The sequence below is a fragment of the Mobula hypostoma genome, chromosome 10 (assembly GCF_963921235.1).
Source record: "Mobula hypostoma chromosome 10, sMobHyp1.1, whole genome shotgun sequence".
Lineage (NCBI taxonomy): Eukaryota > Metazoa > Chordata > Chondrichthyes > Myliobatiformes > Myliobatidae > Mobula > Mobula hypostoma.
Window position 1 is genome coordinate 80,509,999 of NC_086106.1, and position 18,192 is coordinate 80,528,190.

Here is an 18,192-nt window from a genome sequence, read left to right on the forward strand (position 1 = left end):
GTTAAATTTTTCCCCATGTGCATAATTAACACATAAAAATATTTTGTGTACACATTAATCACAAATGTTAAAACAGGAATTAATAGGCAACACCAGCATTTAAATTAACTGTGCAATAACATTCTCTCAAAGTGCTACATCTTTTTGCATGATCAGCAAATGCTCTTTATTTGCATGCCATGCTATTGTCTTATTTTTATTCCTTCCTCTTAAGAGGTACCAAGCTGCAATGTCCATCAGGGTCGTGCCTCAGACTTCGATTTTTTTTTTTAAGGTTTGTAAATATTGTTTCGGAGTTGGGATCAGATTATGGTTTAGGTACAAGGATGAGGAAGAATTAGAGATCATGGGCAGCATGTTTGGTATCCAGGTTGGGGTGCTCTGCAGTTGAAGGTCAGTGATTTCAGAGGTCAATCATCAGGCGCTGAGGAGACCAGCGATCCCCAGGTCAGTGAGTTCCGGTCAGAGGTCCATACAGGAAGGAGTCACAAGGGCCAATAACCACACTAAGTCATAGCAGTTGGAGGTCTGTGCAAGTTTGGAAGTTGAGAACCAAAGGTCAAACACAAGATTGGTGAATCCTGGGGTTGAAGCTTGAAGAGCAAAGTCCCATGATTGGCGATTCCTGAGGTCAATACCCAAGGTATATGAAATCTGGAGGCAAAGCAGGTGGTCAAATTCCAGAGGCAGAAGTCCCAAGTCGAAGACCGAAGTCAGCAAGACTGAAGGTAGAGGCCTAAAGGTCAAAGCCACTAGGTCAACTTGTCCAGAGGTCAGAAGGCTGATGCAAGTCTGAGCCAGGAACTGAAGGATGGAGGCCCGATGACCGCAGGCCGGAGTCTGGGCAAGGACTGGAGGTGGCCATCCTGGGGCTGGAGGTCTGTCTGTGGATGGCTGGATAGGAAAGGGACTTGTTTTGCTGATCGTTTCTTGTTTTGCTGTTGCTGCTGTTTATGTCGTTCTGCCGAACACAGAACAGCACCACACAGGAACAGGCCCTATGGCCCACTACGCTGCTTAATTTGGAAGGGCCGTAGCCAAACAGTTCCCAACAGTTCCTTACAAGGCCATCAAGTACTGTACTGTGCTTAGAGCACACCATTTTTAAATAGTATCGGTTACATATGTTTGTGTCCAAAAGGCAGTGATTTTTGTCACTGATAGTTGGGAGAAATAAGGGAAGACAATGCTCAACCTGTTTGCTCACTACAGGCTTGGAGATGCCAGAAAAGGCTGGGAGTAAAAATTAAACAATTTCACAACTTCAATGTGAGGAACCATGAAGAATTTGAAGGTATTGACAATCAACTTGAACGTTACAATAAAACTGAAAATTTGGAAGCTGCTATAGTCAAAAGTACGTATGAAAGTATTCCATTATCTATTGTTTCGAGGTCCTCACCCTCCACCACATCCGTATCATCTCTCTTTGGCATGACAGACATGTCCTCCACTGTGAAGACCAACACAAAATACTCATTCAAAGCCTCAGCCATTTCCTCACTACCCAATATCAATTTCCCCTTCTCATTCTTCAAGGGACCTATGTTCACTTTGACTACCCTTTTCTGCTTTATATAATTACTGTATAAAAACGTTTACTATCTGTTTTTATATTTTGTACTAGTTTATTTTTATAACCAATCTTCCCTTTCTTTATTGCTTTTTTAAAGTTTTCTCAATCTTCCAGTTTCCCACTACTGGCGACTGTGTATACACGAGCTTTTAACTTGATGCCTTCCTTTATTTCCTCAGTTATCCATGGCTGGCTCTCACCACCCTTACTGTCCTTGTTTTTAACTCGAATATACTTTTGTTGAGCACTGTGAAAAATCTCTTTGAAAGTCTTCCACTGGTCCACAACTGTCCCACCATATAGCCTGTGTTCCCAGCCTACCCTATCCAACTCCTCCCTCATCCCATTTTAGTCTCCCTTGTTTAGGCATAATACACTGGTTTTGGATCTAATTATTGCACCCTCCATTTGTATGAGAAACTCAGTCACACTGTGATCACTCTTTCCAAGAGGATCCTTAACTACAAGATTGCTAATTTTACCTGTCTCATTGCACAGGACCAGATCCATGAGCTTGTTCCCTTGTAGGTTCAGTAACATGCTGTTCAAGAAGATATAATTTAAGCATTCTATGAAGACCTCCTTAAGACTGTCTCGTCCAACTTGATTCACCCAAACTATGTGCAAGTTAAAGTCCCCCATGATAACTGCTGTTCCATTCTTACATGCCTCAGATATTTCTCTGTTTATTGCCTGTGCCACTGTAATGTTATTATTCGGTGGACGATAGTCAACTCCTACTAGTGATGTTTCTTCCCGAAACAGTTCCTAATCTCTATGCAGATGGATTCAACATTTTGCTTCTGAGATCTTATATCGTCTCTCACTATCACCCTGATCGCATCCTTAATTAAGAGCACTACCCCACCTCCTTTATTACCTGATATCCTTTGATATTTAACTCCCAATCCTTTCCACCCTGCGACCACATTTCTGCAACGGCCACTAAATCACACCCCTTTATATTGTTCCATTATACAGCCTGTGTTCCCAGTCTACTCCATCCAGCTCCTCCCTTTAAAGTGATTTGTGCCAAAAGTTCACTGACGTTGTTTCAAATACTATGGGCATTCAGACAAAGTGCCCTTACACGCATTGTGCTTTTAAAATCTAGTAATCTTTGTCTTTTTTGCACTTGACTTTTCTGCACCTTACCAGGTCCTGTATCCTGGTAAAAGAAATCTTTGACCAATTATTACCAACATGTCACCTGGAGCCAAGAGGTCCCAACACACTCAACCACTGCTATACTGCCATAGGGAATGCCTACTGTTTGATTCCTAAACCGCATTTTGGAAAATCTGATCACTTGGCTATCCTCCTACCCGCTTACAGGTAGAGGGCAATGAAGGGGTGGTTGCGAAAGGCAAAGGATCAGCTGCAGAGTTGTTTCAAGTTAGTTTACTGGATCTGAACAAAAATACACCATGATCATCACGGACTTCATTAGAACAGTCGTGGATGAGCATGCCCCCACAAAATCATTCCGAGTCTTCCATAACCAGAAGCCCTAGATGAACCGTGAGATCCGTAATCTGCTGAGGGGCAGATCAGTGGCATTCAGGTCTAGCGACCAAGTAAAACACGAGGTCCAGGTACAATTTCCAGAAGCGACAATTCCAGACCAAACTTGAATCATAGAAGGATGCTCAACAGGTGTGGTAGGGCTTAAATGCCAACACCTCTAATAAAGTGAAACCAAGTGACATAGGTGACAATAATGTTTCGCTCCCAGATGAGTTCAATTCCTTTTATTCTCACTTTGATCATCGAAACATGGAGGAACCTCCACATGCTCCCACGGCCCCCAACAACTCAGTGATTTCAGTCTCTGAGGCCGATGTAAGAGCATCCTTCAGGAGGGTGAACATATGGAAAGCTTACAGCCCAGACAGGGCACCTGGCCAAGTACTAAAGCCCTGTGCTGATCAACTAACTGGAGTGTTCACCAACATCTTTAACCTCTCGCTTTGGCAGGCTGAGGATACTCACTTGCTCCAAGCAGACTTCAATTATATCGGTGCCTCAAAAGAACGTGGCAACCTGTCTCAATGACTATCATCCAGTTACAATCACTGTGATGAAGTGCTTTGAGAAGCTGGTGATGGACCACATCAGCTGCTGCCTGAAAAGCTACTGAGATCTGCTCCAATTTGCAGTCCATCATAGCAGGTCAACAGCAGATGCCAAGTCATTGGCTCCTTACTCAACCGTGAAACATCTGGGCAGTAATAACACATACATCAGGATGTTCCTCATTGATTACAGCTCTAGATTCAATACTATCATCTCCTCAAAACTAAACAATAAGCTTCTACACCTAGGCCTCAAAACTGCCTCTTCCAACCGGATTCTAGATATCTGAACTTGCAAGCCCCAGTCAGTCCTGATTGGTAACATCTCCTCCAAAATAATCATCAGCATAGGTCAAGCACAAGGCTGCGTGATTAGCCCCCTGCTAACACTTATGACTGTGAGGCCAAGCACAGCTCGAATGCAATATTTAAGTTTGCTGACAATACCACTGCCGTTGGCCGAATCAAAGGTGGTGAAAAATCAGCATATAGGAGTGAGATTGAAAATCTGGCTGAGTGGTCCCACAACAACCTCTTACTCAATGTCAGCAAGACCAAGGAGCTGATTATTGAGCAATACGCACACACAAAATAAAATTATTTCCATCATTAAGGCCTGGTGAATTTAAAATCTTACATTCCAAATTAGTCTTGGAGTATACAAAATGACCTGGTCTGGAAGGTTTCTAATCATTTTTGAGCGTTATAAAGAAAATACACGTAAGTATTTCAAAGACTGACAAATCTCAGGATAAATATATGGTGACATATATGTACCTTGATTACTTTGAACTTTGACGGGTCATATTTTGCGACCCCAACAGGTAACAATGTAACAACATAAGTAATTAATTGATAATTCACATAATTGAGCATAACTTTATAAATGCAACTAAGGACGTCAAAATCAAACGTCTCCGATATCCTCTTCTCATTTCACTTTATAAGATACTGCATTAGGAGGTTCTGGATCATCTACTGTGTCGTTTCCTTTAAGTTAGAATATAACAGGAGCACACAAAAAGCCAAGAGCCGCGTCCACTTGTAGCTTTTCTAAAAGATCGACGAGCTGAAATATTTTCGCTCGAAGATTTTTTTATAAGATTTCACTTTAACTATAACAGCATCTTTAGTAAATTAAAAAACTCAAGGTTACTAAACAAGAAAATGTTTAGTAAAAAGCCCAACCAGCGTACAAACCCAGTGCAACGATATTCAAGAAACCTGCGATCAGCCGGCTCTATCTCCAAACCTATAACCCGCCAGGAGGCGCTGGGCATCATATCCGCACACGATATGTAGACTCAAAACAATTAAACGGTATATTGTTAGTGTTTTATTTAAATCAAGTAAAGCACAGAAAAGGAAACGAGTGTGAGATATTTCAGTACACGATTAGCAGCTGTACTTTCAATAGTCAAAATGGGAAGCTTGGCATTAGCTACATAAGAAAGCATCTAAAGTATATAGGTTGCAATAACATAAAACACAGGCATTGTCATTAACGTGTACACTGATGAACTCTGAAAACACTTACCATTAACCAAGCAGCAGCTGCCGAATTTTACCGACTGTTCCGTGTTTCCATGCAGCTAAACGACGAGGAACATGCAGGGGCAAGATGGGCCGCCGATATCACGTGACGGAACCGCCGGGAGGGAAGCTTGGACGCAGAAAGTCTTCACTCAGCCCAAGAAGTCGACGCATGCGCGGCAACATTCAGAGCGGCCAGAGGGTATGTGGTTGCCATGGAGACAGTTGGAAGACGGAACTACCCGGACGCGTTTTCAGTGAACTACAGCAGGAGCGTCTGTTGGTTTCTGCTTTGTTGATCTCCGAAATCACTTTGCTCGTACTGGTATTTGGTATATAATTCTGGTAAGTACATAAGGTTAGTCGACACAGGTCGTACTAAGGAGACTCGAGAATGAAGGAGGAAGTATTAGGTGAGGAAATTGGTTTATTATTGTCACATATATCAGGATAGTGAAAAGCTTCTCTTGCATACTGTTCATACAGATCAATTCATTACACTGTACATTGAGGTAGAACAAGGCGCAGATGAACAATAAAGTGCAAGAAAACAGATCAAGTATCTTGGTATCAAAATCCAGAATGATCTACGCTGGAATAGTCAGACGCATCATGAAACAGGAGTCCTAAATGTTTTGAGACGCAGTTTTCATCATTGTGCAACTTCAGTCAAGGAGAAGTTGTACCTCACCATTGTTAGGCCACATTTGGAATATGCAGTTGTTGCATGGGACCCATACACAAACAAAAACACTACTTCCATCGAGCGAGTCCAAAGACAGACAGCCCGATTTGTCACAAATACCTATGAGAGAGAAGCGAGTGTTACTCAACTTTTAAATTCATTAAAGTGGAACTCTCTCCAAGATAGACGTGAAGCACACCGCCTGACCTGTTTTTACAAAATGTTAAATGGTCAGCTCGACATAGACTACCAATCCCACATCAAACCCAAACCTATTAGGAGCAGACGATGGCACTCAATTCAATTTGAAATACTAACTACCAAGTTAGATGTGTACAGCAATTCATTTTTCCCCCGCACAATTAAAGCATGGAATAATCTTCATCCTACCATAGTCACACAACCAAACCCAATTAAATTTAAGGCAGCTTTTCTTCCTCAAAAATCTCCTTCTTAAGTCCACCCTCTGTCACCTCCAGTTTAAATTCCATGCAGAATATTTTGGAGGATCAAAAAACAGGAACCGAGATCATGACAAGGTAGATTTTGAGGTCAAGAGTCCACCATATCACGCTGGGGAATCATTTTAAAGTCTTATAACAGTGGAGGAGAAGCAGCCCTTGAGCCTGGTGGTACATACTTGCAAGTTTTTGTATCTTCTGCTCAATGGAAAGGGAGTAAGAGAATGTCCTGGGCGGGTAGGGTCTTTGATTATGCTGGGTGCTTTACTTAGTGAGGAATGCAGGCAGTGCATAGAGGGGAGATTGGTTTCCGTAATGTCCTGAGCTGTGTTCAGGTGTATTTTTTTGCTGCCATACCAAGCTTTGATGCATCCAAATTGAGTGCATCAATAAAAATCGATTAGGGTCAACAGGGTCATGCCAATTTTCTTTCGCCTCCTCACGAAGTAGAGGTGTTGGTGAGTGTGGTAAATCATATATATGTTGTAACTGGGTTAACTGTCTGGACATGCCCCTCTGCTGACTGAATAAAGGTAATTTCTCCTTGCTTCTCCGCCTCAGTCCAGGGGCAGACACTCAGCATGGAGGTCATATTGTACAGCGAATAAAAGCCTTTCGGTATTTTACCCAACTTCAGTCTTTTGGAGTTATTGAAGGTGCTTCAGTGAGCTTTCTTGACCATGGCATCTGCATGGTTGGCTATTTCGTGATGTTCAATCCCAGGAGCTTGAAGCTCTTAGCCCTCTCAATCTCAACATTGTGAAGGAGACACATCAAAGTTGCTGGTGAACGCAGCAGGCCAGGCAGCATCTATTGGAAGAGGTCCAGTCGACGTTTCGGGTCGAGACCCTTCGTCAGGACCCTTTGTTAGTCCTGACGAAGGGTCTCGGCCCAAAACATCGACCTCTTCCACTAGATGCTGCCTGGCCTGCTGCATTCACCAGCAACTTTGATGTGTGTTGCTTGCATCTGCAGAATTTCTCGTGATTGTGAAGCAGACAGCGGGATTTGCACAGCCCTCTTTCCTACAGCTGTGTCCAGTTCCTTTGGTTTGCTAACTTTCATGGAAGGTTATTATCATGTTACTAAGTTCACTCTGCTTCCTGTACTGTGACTCATCATTATTTGAAATACTGCCCATCTGCAAACTTGTAGATGGAGTGTACAGGGAGCAGAGTAAGGGAATGAGGATGCAACCTTGTGGAGTGTTATGTTTTGTAACTCCTAAACATAAAACTAATTGCAAGAAAAAGACAGGAGCCCAGGAGAATATGTTTTAATTTCATTTTTACTTTAGCAATTCACGTGCATGCAACACAGTGGTGTGATGACGTATGCCATTCACATACTTCATATATATAACCATAATCAATTATTTTAAAAAACTAAGAATGCTTAATCAAACAATATATATTTAGAATACTACTCATATTTCCAAAATAATAAATATAGAACACTCCTCCCTGCTTAGCTATGAACTCCAACTCAATATAGAATGCATCTCAACTTATATACATAACATTTTTTTGGTATACTATATAATACAACAATATAGACATCCACAGTAAATTTTAAATTGTCCCATTCAGGCCTGAAGATTTAATCACCGCAGATGCTTTCTTAACTTTCAGGGACAACATCTTTCCTGATAAGGGGGCTCACTATGCTTGGCAGGTGAGACTTATGACTGTGAAACAATCTCAGGTTCTGGGGCCTCCTCTGTGATGGTTACAGGAGTTGACTCCAGGACTGTTAGAAGTGGTTCTGACAACTCTGGCCAGCGTTCTTCTCTAACAATTGACTCTGCTCTCCTCACTGATCAATGTGTCATCTTCAGATATTATCAGATGTAATTGCTATGGTGTAGGAAAGTGGTCCAGTTCTGTCCTTAATCTTTCTGAGTACCACTTTTAATGCTCTGTAGTCCCTCACCAGGACTACTTGTCCAGGAGTGAAACAGTGAAGCTCCTTGTTAGAGGAGCCCTCAATTTGTTTCGGCTGTTTGTCTTACATACTCCTTCTAAGATTGGGTTTGAAAAGATCCAAGTGTGAACACAAGGGATGGCCCAGGAAGAGCATAGCTGATGAGTTGTTGAATATGGAGTATGATGCATAACAATATACAATGAGGGTTCTGTTTCAGTGTTAAGTGTAGTGTGCTCTGCTGATATTGCTCACAGTAAGTTCTGGAGACTCTTGACAAACCGTCGTAGCTGGGTGGTATGGTGCAGATGTCATATGTAGTTTCCCAATCATTTTCAGGAATGGCTGAAACTGGTCTGCCACTAACTGTGGTCCATAGCCACTAACTAATTGTTCTGGGACACCAGTCCTTGCAAAGAGGCTTCTCAACACATCAACAGTGTGCGAGGCTGAGGTGGAGGCTATGGGGAACACTTCTGGCCACTTTGTAGCTGCATTCACTACCACTAAAGAAATTTGTGCCTGTGAATGCTCCAGCAGAATCCATGTGACAACTCTGCCAGAGCAATGCAGGCCTTTCCCCAGGGATGGAGAGGCACTGCTTTGCCATTTTCAGTACACGTTGGCATCCCAAGCAGTGCATGGCAAGCTGCTCAATCTCATGATCTATCGCAGGCCACCAGACAAAGCCTTGAGCCAACGCTTTCATTTTGACCAACTCCAGATGACTAAAATGTAGTCCTCTACTACCTTAGTACTTACCTTGGATGGTACAAGCAGTCTCAATCTCCACATAAGGCAACCCCATTAACGGCAAGTTCATCCTAATGCTGCTAAAAATGGGGGAACAAGAATTTCTGCTGCATATTCCACCCATTTTGAATTGCCATGTAGACCTGAGACTGGGATCTTTTCTGGTTTCCCTTTGGATCATCCCTGCTGTAACAGGGCGACCTGATTTGCATTTGGGAGAATACATCAGGAGTAGTGTCCTCTTGTGTAAATTTTTCATGTATTTCCTTTTCCAAAGGTAAACGGGACAATCCAGAAGCATTTTCATTACTAGTCATCTTCTTGAATTCGATCATGTAATTGTGTCCTCCAAGAAACAGAGCCCATCTCTGCTGCTGTTAGTGGAACACCCTCCTGTGGATGGAAAATGGACACTAGTGGTTGATGATCAGTAGTGAGGGTAAACTCTCTCCCATACAGATCCAGATTGAAATGTTTTACACCCCAAACCAGACTCGGGGCCTCTCTGTCAACCTGTGCGTAATTTTTCTCTGCAGTGTTAAGGGAACGTGATGCAAAGGTCATGGAGCGTTTGCTTCCATCACTCATAACATGTGACATGACTGCTCCTATACCTTAAGGAGAGATGTCATAGGTAAGCTCTCTGGACAATATGGATGATAATATGTCAGTACAGTGCCTGATGTCACCATTTCCTTTACCTTTTGGGCATCCACCTCACATTGCTTTGTCCATTGCCATTTCTTCCCAATCTGTAGTAATGAGTTCAAGGGGTGGAGTACATTAGCCAGGAACCGGTTATAGTAATTGACAGATCCAAAAAGGACCACAATTGTGACACTTCCTTTGACTTTGGGGCATCCACCACTGCTTGACTTTTTTCAGCACACTTGTGTAATCATTGCGAGTCAGTGGTGTAACCACAGTACCTGATGCTTGGTTTAAAGAATTCACACTTGTTGCATCATGCTCTGAGCTCATAACGTTCTAATATTTTTAATACTGTCTTAAGATTTTTCCTTACAACGATGTCATCTAGGTCACTCTCAAGTGCCTGGGCAGCCTTGTAACACCTGGTCCATAGCTTTCTGCCAGAGTGCAGGTGCAGAAGTTACTCCAAAATTATGTCTATTAGAGTGATAAAGCCCTTTATGATGAGATACATTTTGGACTCTCCTCCCATCTCCATTTGTAGGTTGGCCTCAGCTAAATCCACTTTGCTGAAGTGTTTCCCTCCAAAAAGGTTTGCAAAGATATCCTCTATCCTAAGCAGAAGGTATTCATCTATTTTCAGTACTCGGTTGATGGTGACCTAAAATCACCACAGATCCTGACAGACCCATTCTTTTTGGCTACTGGGACCACTGACATTGCCCACGGGCTCCACTCAACCTTGGTAAGAATATCTTCGGCCTCCATGCCATCTAGTTCACTGGCTACTTTATCATGGGTGGTTTGCAAAGCTTGGGTGTGGCATTTTCATTTAACATTATTTTACCATTGATACTGTATATTTTGAGTTTTCAATGCCATCCTTGAACACTGATGTGGCATCATCCACTACCTTTCTTAATTTACTTTCAGTTGGTTCTTTTGAAGGGGATGTGGCATGCCAATTGTGCATCAATCTGTAAACAAGTTATAGTTGTCTCAGCCAATCACATCCCTACAATGCTGACCCTCCTGTTTTAACCACATACAAGTTGGTTGTTGTATTTCGCTATTACAAATGTTATTCCCACAGGAGTTATCTTTTTTCTGGTATGTTTTTAGTTGGATATCTGAAGGCTTCTGTTCAGTATCTTTGATATGCTGTTCAAACTCATTTTGTGGAATGGCTGAAACAGCTAAGCCAGTGTTCAACTCCATTTTAATTAATATACCATTCACTTCTGGTGTAAGCTATATTGTTTGATTATAGTTAGCTTGCACATAGTAAATCTCAAGGCAACTCAGTCCGGTGTCACTTACGTCATTGTCAGATTTTTCATCAATAGCATGCTGATTAGTGCTCTTCTTGAAACTGCAACTTGCCTTTTTAACTTTTTCCCTTCCCGTGCAGATCATTTATTTTTGTCTGCCCGACATGCTTTTTGTATATATCTTATTTTGTTGCATTTTCTGCAAGTTTCCAGTGTATGTGAGCCCTTGCCACAACAGTAACACAATTTGTTCAGCCACGGCGGTTTCTGTTTAGACATTGCAATTTTGTTCATGTTCACTTTCATTCCCTGACTGCAACTCAGTTGCGTCTCTGTCTGCCATTTCCATGGATAGAGCTATTTCAACTGCTCTTTGAATGCAAGTTGTGCTTCAGTTAAGAGCCATTTTTGAATTCCTTCTTGAAAGATTTTACAAATGAAATGATCTCTCAGTGCATCATTAAGTCTATCACTAAACTGACAATGCTCTTTAATTCAATCACGTACTGTATGCTGAAATGGACTCCCTTTTAATTCCACTTATGAAATAGAAACACAGAAAATAGGCCTTCGAGCCTGCACCACCATTCAGTATGATCATGGCTGATCATCCAACTCAAAACCCTGTACCTGCCTTCTCTCCATACCCCCTGATCCCTTTAGCCACAAGGGCCATATCTAACTCCCTCTTAAATATAGCCAATGAACTGGCCTCAACTGTTTCCTGTGGCAGAGAATTCCACAGATTCACCACTCTCTGTGTGAAGAAGTTTTTCCTCATCTCGGTCCTAAAAGGCTTTCCCTTTATCCTTAAACTGTGACCCCTCGTTCTGGACTTCCCCAACATCGGGAACAATCTTCCTGCATCTAGCCTGTCCAATCCCTTTAGGATTTTATACGTTTCAATCAGATCCCCCCTCAATCTTCTAAATTCCAGCGAGTATAAGCCTAGTCAATCCAGTCTTTCATCATATGAAAGTCCTGCCATCCCAGGAATGAATCTGGTGAACCTTCTTTGTACTCCCTCTATGGCAAGAATGTTTTTCCTCAGATTAGGGGACCAAAACTGCACACAATACTCCAGGTTTGGTCTCACCAAGGCCTTGTACAACTGCAGTAGAACCTCCCTGCTCCTGTACTCGAATCCTCTTGCTATGAATGCCAGCATACCATTTGCCTCTTTCACCGCCTGCTGTACCTGCATGCCCACTTTCAATGACTGGTGTATAATGACACCCAGGTCTCGTTGCACCTCCCCTTTTCCTAATCGGCCACCATTCAGATAATAATCTGTTTTCCTGTTTTTGCCACCAAAGTGGATAATCTCACATTTATCCACATTAAATTGCATCTGCCATGAATTTGCCCACTCACCTAACCTATCCAAGTCACCCTGCATCCTCTTAGCATCCTCCTCACAGCTAACACTGCCGCCCAGCTTCGTGTCATCCGCAAACTTGGAGATGCTGCATTTAATTCCCTCGTCTAAGTCATTAATATATATTGTAAACAACTGGGGTCCCAGCACTGAGCCTTGCGGTACCCCACTAGTCACTGCCTGCCATTCTGAAAAGGTCCCGTTTATTCCCACTCTTTGCTTCTTGTCTGCCAAACAATTCTCTATCCACATTAATACCTTACCCCCAATACCATGTGCTTTAAGTTTGCACACTAATCTCCTGTGTGGGACCTTGTCAAAAGCCTTTTGAAAATCCAAATATACCACATCCACTGGTTCTCTCCTATCCACTCTACTAGTTACATCCTCAAAAAATTCTTTGAGATTCATCAGACATGATTTTCCTTTCACAAATCCATGCTGACTTTGTCAGCAATCTAAAGCATTCTGCAAACAACAATGATTGGTTCTAAATGTTCCTGCATTACTTTATTTCAGCTGGTTTCGTTGGAACAGTCAGACTTTTGAGCAAACTATGCTTTTTAACCCAATGCTGTCAGCAAAACTGGTACCTGTTCTCATTGGCTGATCCATTTGTTTTAAAATATTGCTCAATTCACTCAGTATACGTATTCCAGTTACTGTATGCCTTGTGCAATCGAACACATCTATCTTTCCAATGCAGACAGCCATTTCTGCTTTTTTTAATTTATGATTATTATCACCTGGTAGTTACAGTTCAGCAACCCATGAATTCATTCATTTTCTGGCCTTTTTTTAAAAACTCCCAACACCTCGCTGCACTTCAACAGGTATGTAGTTGTCTCCCATTAACTTAAAACTTTGTTGTTGCTGTTATGTTTTGTAATTCCAAAACATAAAGCTAATTGCAAAAAAAAACGGGAGCCCAGGAGACCAGGCCTTAGTTTTGTTTCTACTTTAGCAAGGCACATGCAAACCCAGTGGTTTAACGACATATGCTATTCACTTACTTCATACATATAATCATAATGATTATTTAAACAAATAATGCTTAATTAAACAATATATTTACAATATTACTCAAATATTACTGAAATATGAAATACACAACCTGGAGTTCCAGTGCTTAGAATAATCATGGCAGAGGTGTTGTTGCTTATCCTTACTGATTGTGCTCTGTTGGTCAGGAAATCAAGAACCTATTTGCAGAGGGAGGCATTGACTCCAAGGTCCAGAGTTTGATGAGTTTGCTTGGAATTATAGTATTGAAGGCAGAACTGTAGTCAATAAACAACAGTGAGTAGCAATTTCTTTATGTTTCTGCAACCCACCCTAACGATTAAACACTGAAACATCTTGATATGTTTTTATTTGTATTTATTTTAGACATTTTCCTGCATTTCCATGTCTATAAACTGAAAATGGTATCCATTAAAAGAAACCTCCAAACTATCATGGACTGATGGAAGAATTCATACCGCTTGGTGTAGCTTTGTATCAAGTAAAACCAGGATCCAACAAGTTTGAATCAATGTTCTTCCCTGAACATTTAATAAACTTGCAGGAGTTCTAAAATATTTTAAGCTTAATTCTTTAGATGCACTCAAAATAAGGCCAGCCTTTGTCCTTTGAATACCTCAAGCAACATAATCAATAACGTTTATATTTTTCCTGTTTTTAAGTACTTGTGCGATGACACGTAATACAGTTAATGTTCAGAATTATTGCAGAGTTTATGTGTAAGAGAAAATGCTCTAAATATCAGAACTGTCATAAAAATCCATCTGGTTCAATGCTTCCTTCAGGAGAGGAAATCTGTTAAGTTTATTCAGACCTTCATGTGACTCCCAACGTACATGTGCTTAACTCTTAAATGCACTCTGTAGTGGCCAACAAACCACTCAATTGGTTTAAACAGAGAAATAAAGTACCAGATGAAGCACCTGGTATTGACCCAGAAACTGAATTTGAACAAGCTAATGCCACTCCAAGTTCAGTCCACCTTACAAAGTACTCGCAAGCATCTGGGGGCTGATGTCTAAGTTGTAAGAGTTATTCCACAGACTAGTGCAGCAACAGGCTGATTTGCTCATATTCATAGAATCACGTCACTCTCAGTACATACCCATAATAGAAGGCAGCTCAAAGGAAGAGGCACCATTGATTCCTGAATCCATGAAGTCTCATGGCATCGGATTAAACATGGACAAGAATACCTCCACCTGATTACCATCTCTTGCAGCTGATGAATCACTGAACAATGAAGGTAACAAGAATACTGAAAGAGAGATTTCAATGCCCACCACTGACAATTAGCCAAGTTCTATAGGACACAACTGTCACTAGTAATATCCCTCAATATCAAAGTACAAAGTAAATTTATTATCAAAGTACACATGCATCACCATATATAACCCTGATTGTCTCAATTGTCCCAACTTTATTCGTTCTTCCTACACCAAAAATATCATCACACCTGACAATCTGAGCATTCCCCATCTTAATCATTCTATCACTGGAAGCCCTAACTTAAGTTACAAAAATCTCAGCTCCAGAATATACAATCTCTTAAACTCTTCAGCCTCTTATCCTTTTTAAGATTAGTTTTATTGATCAAACTTTCGGTCATCTATTCCATTAGCTCTGGATGTGGCTGGATGTATATTTTTTAAATTTATAAAATTCCTATGAAATATACTGCAACGTTTTACTTTAATAAAAATGTAAAATACAGATGTGTTTATTATTATTGTCACATTTTATGAAACAAATGAAGCACATTATTAGAAATGATTTCATCTTTAGACTCTAGTTTCAGAAAGGTAAGCATAAAAATAATTTCTGTGATCTCTCTCTCTCTCTATATATATATATATTTTTTTATGAGGATTTACGAAAATTAATATTTAAAAGTAGACTCAATCTGATATCATGGTGTGTGTTGTGAATCATATTGCAGAATATTCAGCTAGAAGAGAGAACAAGAGTGCATCCTTTTTGTTTCTGATAGTCAGACATCCATTTATTAGAAAAAATTCCTTATGAGTTTTGATTACTGTTTGCTTACAAAAATGTGGAATCTGTAATTTTTAACTTTAGAACATTTCTTTAGAAGTTATTTGATTAAACACAGCAAGTGCTATATGTATAGAATGGTAGATTTTGCAAAGAAAATGGAATAACCAGATGGTCTGTTTGATTATATTGGTTGAGCTATAGTTGATTGCAAGGATATTGTAAAACTTCCTTGTTTTTCTTTGAAAAACACCTGAGGAAAGACACCTGATGTATGGCAAGCGGTTTACGTCTTCCAGGGTCATTTAATGAACCATAATTTCAGATGGCAGTGTTGTACATTCGAGGTAGTAAATCATAAAATTGATTTGTAATACTGATGAAGGATCAGACAGGACTTGCATTTAAAATCTTCCCACTCACCTACTACAATGACATATTGAGATTACATTCTAGATTTTGTGCCCAATTCAACACCTTGCTCAAATGTTCTGAGCAAAACTGACATGTTGTTAGACCCATAGTGGATGCACATCCAACACATCAAATCTTGTCCTTGCAACACACATCAAATTTGCTGGTGAACGCAGCAGGCCAGGCAGCATCTGTAGGAAGAGGTGCAGTCAACGTTTCAGGCCGAGACCCTTCGTCAGGACTAACTGAAGGAAGAGTGAGTAAGGGATTTGAAAGTTGGAGGGGGAGGGGGAGATCCAAAATGATAGGAGAAGACAGGAGGGGGAGGGATAGAGCCAAGAGCTGGACAGGTGAGAGGCAAAAGGGGATGCGAGAGGATCATGGGACAGGAGGTCCGGGAAGAAAGACAAGCGGGGGGGGTGGGGGAGGGACCCAGAGGATGGGCAAGAGGTATATTCAGAGGGACAGAGGGAGAAAAAGGAGAGTGAGAGAAAGAATGTGTGCATTCCACACCTTCGGGACACTTCCTTCGCCGTCTGTAATGGTCCTACCCGTTATTTCATCCTCCGTCGGATTCACGCCTGCAATCGCCGTTTTTTTGACTTTGTCATGTTAGGCAAAGATCGCAAGATCCTACATCTACGGACTCCAGAGCCTGCCGGCCCTGACGCTAGCAGGCATGAACTTCAGATTACGGCTCCTGCCATTGATCTCGCCAGCTCCAACACCTCAGGGCATATTCAAAACCCGGACTCCAGCAACGACCATGGACACATTCGAAGTGATTGCGCAACCACCAACTGCGACGCCAGCCTTGAACTCCAGGCCGGGTCTTTATGTGCTGCTGTTGTGACTCCCGTCTCCCCTTCCCCCACCACCACTCCGCAGCCCTGTCTTCCTCAGATCCCACCGTCAACTCCTGGGCCCTCAGAGGCTCCATCTTCCTCTCACGCCAACCCTCCCCTCTCCATTGACACCCCCAGCCTCCCCCCTCCCACCTCTGATCCCAGCTCTCATCCGTGCCGGGTCTTTACCATCCCCTCCGACCTTCAACTGTCGGAGGCAGAACGCTCTGTTCTCAGTAAGGGCCTCACCTTTGTCCCCCTTCGCCCACACCTCAGCGAGTTCCGTGTTCGCCACGATGCGGAACTTTTCTTCCGCCGTCTCCGTCTCCGAGCCTACTTCTTCGGCAAGGATTCTTCCACCCCCACCGATGACCCTTTCTCCCGTCTTCAACCCTCCTCTTCTTCATGGACACCCCGCTCTGGTCTTCTGCCTGCTCTGGATCTCTTTATCGCTAACTGCTGACGGGACATCAACCGTCTTGACTTCACCGCACCTTGTCCCCATTCCAACCTCACTCCTTCGGAACGCTCTGCTCTCCACTCCCTCTGCACTAATCCTAACCTTATTATTAAACCCGCCGATAAGGGGGGTGCTGTTGTAGTCTGGCGTACTGACCTCTACCTTGCCGAGGCACAGCGACAACTCGCGGATATCTCCTCTTATTTACCCCTCGATCGTGACCCCACTAAGGAGCACCAGGCCATTGTCTCCCACACCATCACCGACTTTATCCACTCAGGGGATCTCCCATTCACTGCTACCAACCTTATAGTTCCCACACCCCGCACTTCCCGTTTCTACCTCCTATCCAAGATCCACAAACCTGCCTGTCCTGGCCGACCTATTGTCTCAGCTTGCTCCTGCCCCACCGAACTCATTTCTGCATACCTCGACACTGTTTTATCACCCCTTGTTCAATCCCTTCCGACCTATGTTCGTGACACTTCTCACGCTCTTAAACTTTTCGATGATTTTAAGTTCCCTGGCCCCCATCGCTTTATTTTCACCATGGATGTCCAGTCCTTATATACTTCCATCCCCCATCAGGAAGGTCTCAAAGCTCTACGCTTCTTTTTGGATTCCAGACCTAATCAGTTCCCCTCTACCACCACTCTGCTCCGTCTAGCGGACTTAGTCCTTACTCTTAATAATTTCTCCTTTGGCTCCTCCCACTTCCTCCAAACTAAAGGTATAGCTATGGGCACCCGTATGGGCCCTAGCTATGCCTGCCTTTTTGTTGGGTTTGTGGAACAATCTATGTTCCGTGCCTATTCTGGTATCTGTCCCCCACTTTTCCTTCGCTACATCGACGACTGCATTGGCGCTGCTTCCTGCACGCATGCAGAACTCGTTGACTTTATTAACTTTGCCTCCATCTTTCACCCTGCCCTCAAGTTTACCTGGTCCATTTCTGACACCTCCCTCCCCTTTCTAGATCTTTCTGTCTCTGTCTCTGGAGACAGCTTATCTACTGATGTCTACTATAAGCCTACTGACTCTCACAGTTATCTGGACTATTCCTCTTCTCACCCTGTCTCTTGCAAAAACGCCATCCCCTTCTCGCAATTCCTCCGTCTCCGCCGCATCTGCTCTCAGGATGAGGCTTTT

At 42.4% G+C, this 18,192-nt stretch overlaps 1 protein-coding gene and 1 long non-coding RNA gene across 9 annotated transcripts in view; one reads left to right on the forward strand and one right to left on the reverse strand.

Annotated features, from left to right (window-relative positions):
* The window catches only part of LOC134352982 (ecto-NOX disulfide-thiol exchanger 2-like), a 265,715-nt gene extending 260,408 nt beyond the window's left edge, over window positions 1–5,307 (reverse strand). For 4 of the 8 annotated variants that reach the window (XM_063060707.1, XM_063060703.1, XM_063060704.1 and 1 more), the window contains exon 1: window positions 5,189–5,307. The gene's annotated coding sequence lies outside the window, so the exon portion shown is untranslated. The remainder of the gene's footprint in view (window positions 1–5,188) is intronic. The other 4 variants (XM_063060708.1, XM_063060711.1, XM_063060709.1 and 1 more) reach the window with 1 other exon arrangement.
* A 143-nt stretch (window positions 5,308–5,450) lies between these two features.
* Window positions 5,451–14,769, forward strand: LOC134352984 (uncharacterized). Its single transcript, XR_010019525.1, has 3 exons — window positions 5,451–5,529; window positions 13,497–13,605; window positions 13,696–14,769. It is a non-coding gene; the product is annotated as an uncharacterized LOC134352984 (long non-coding RNA).
* Window positions 14,770–18,192: the final 3,423 nt, after the last annotated feature.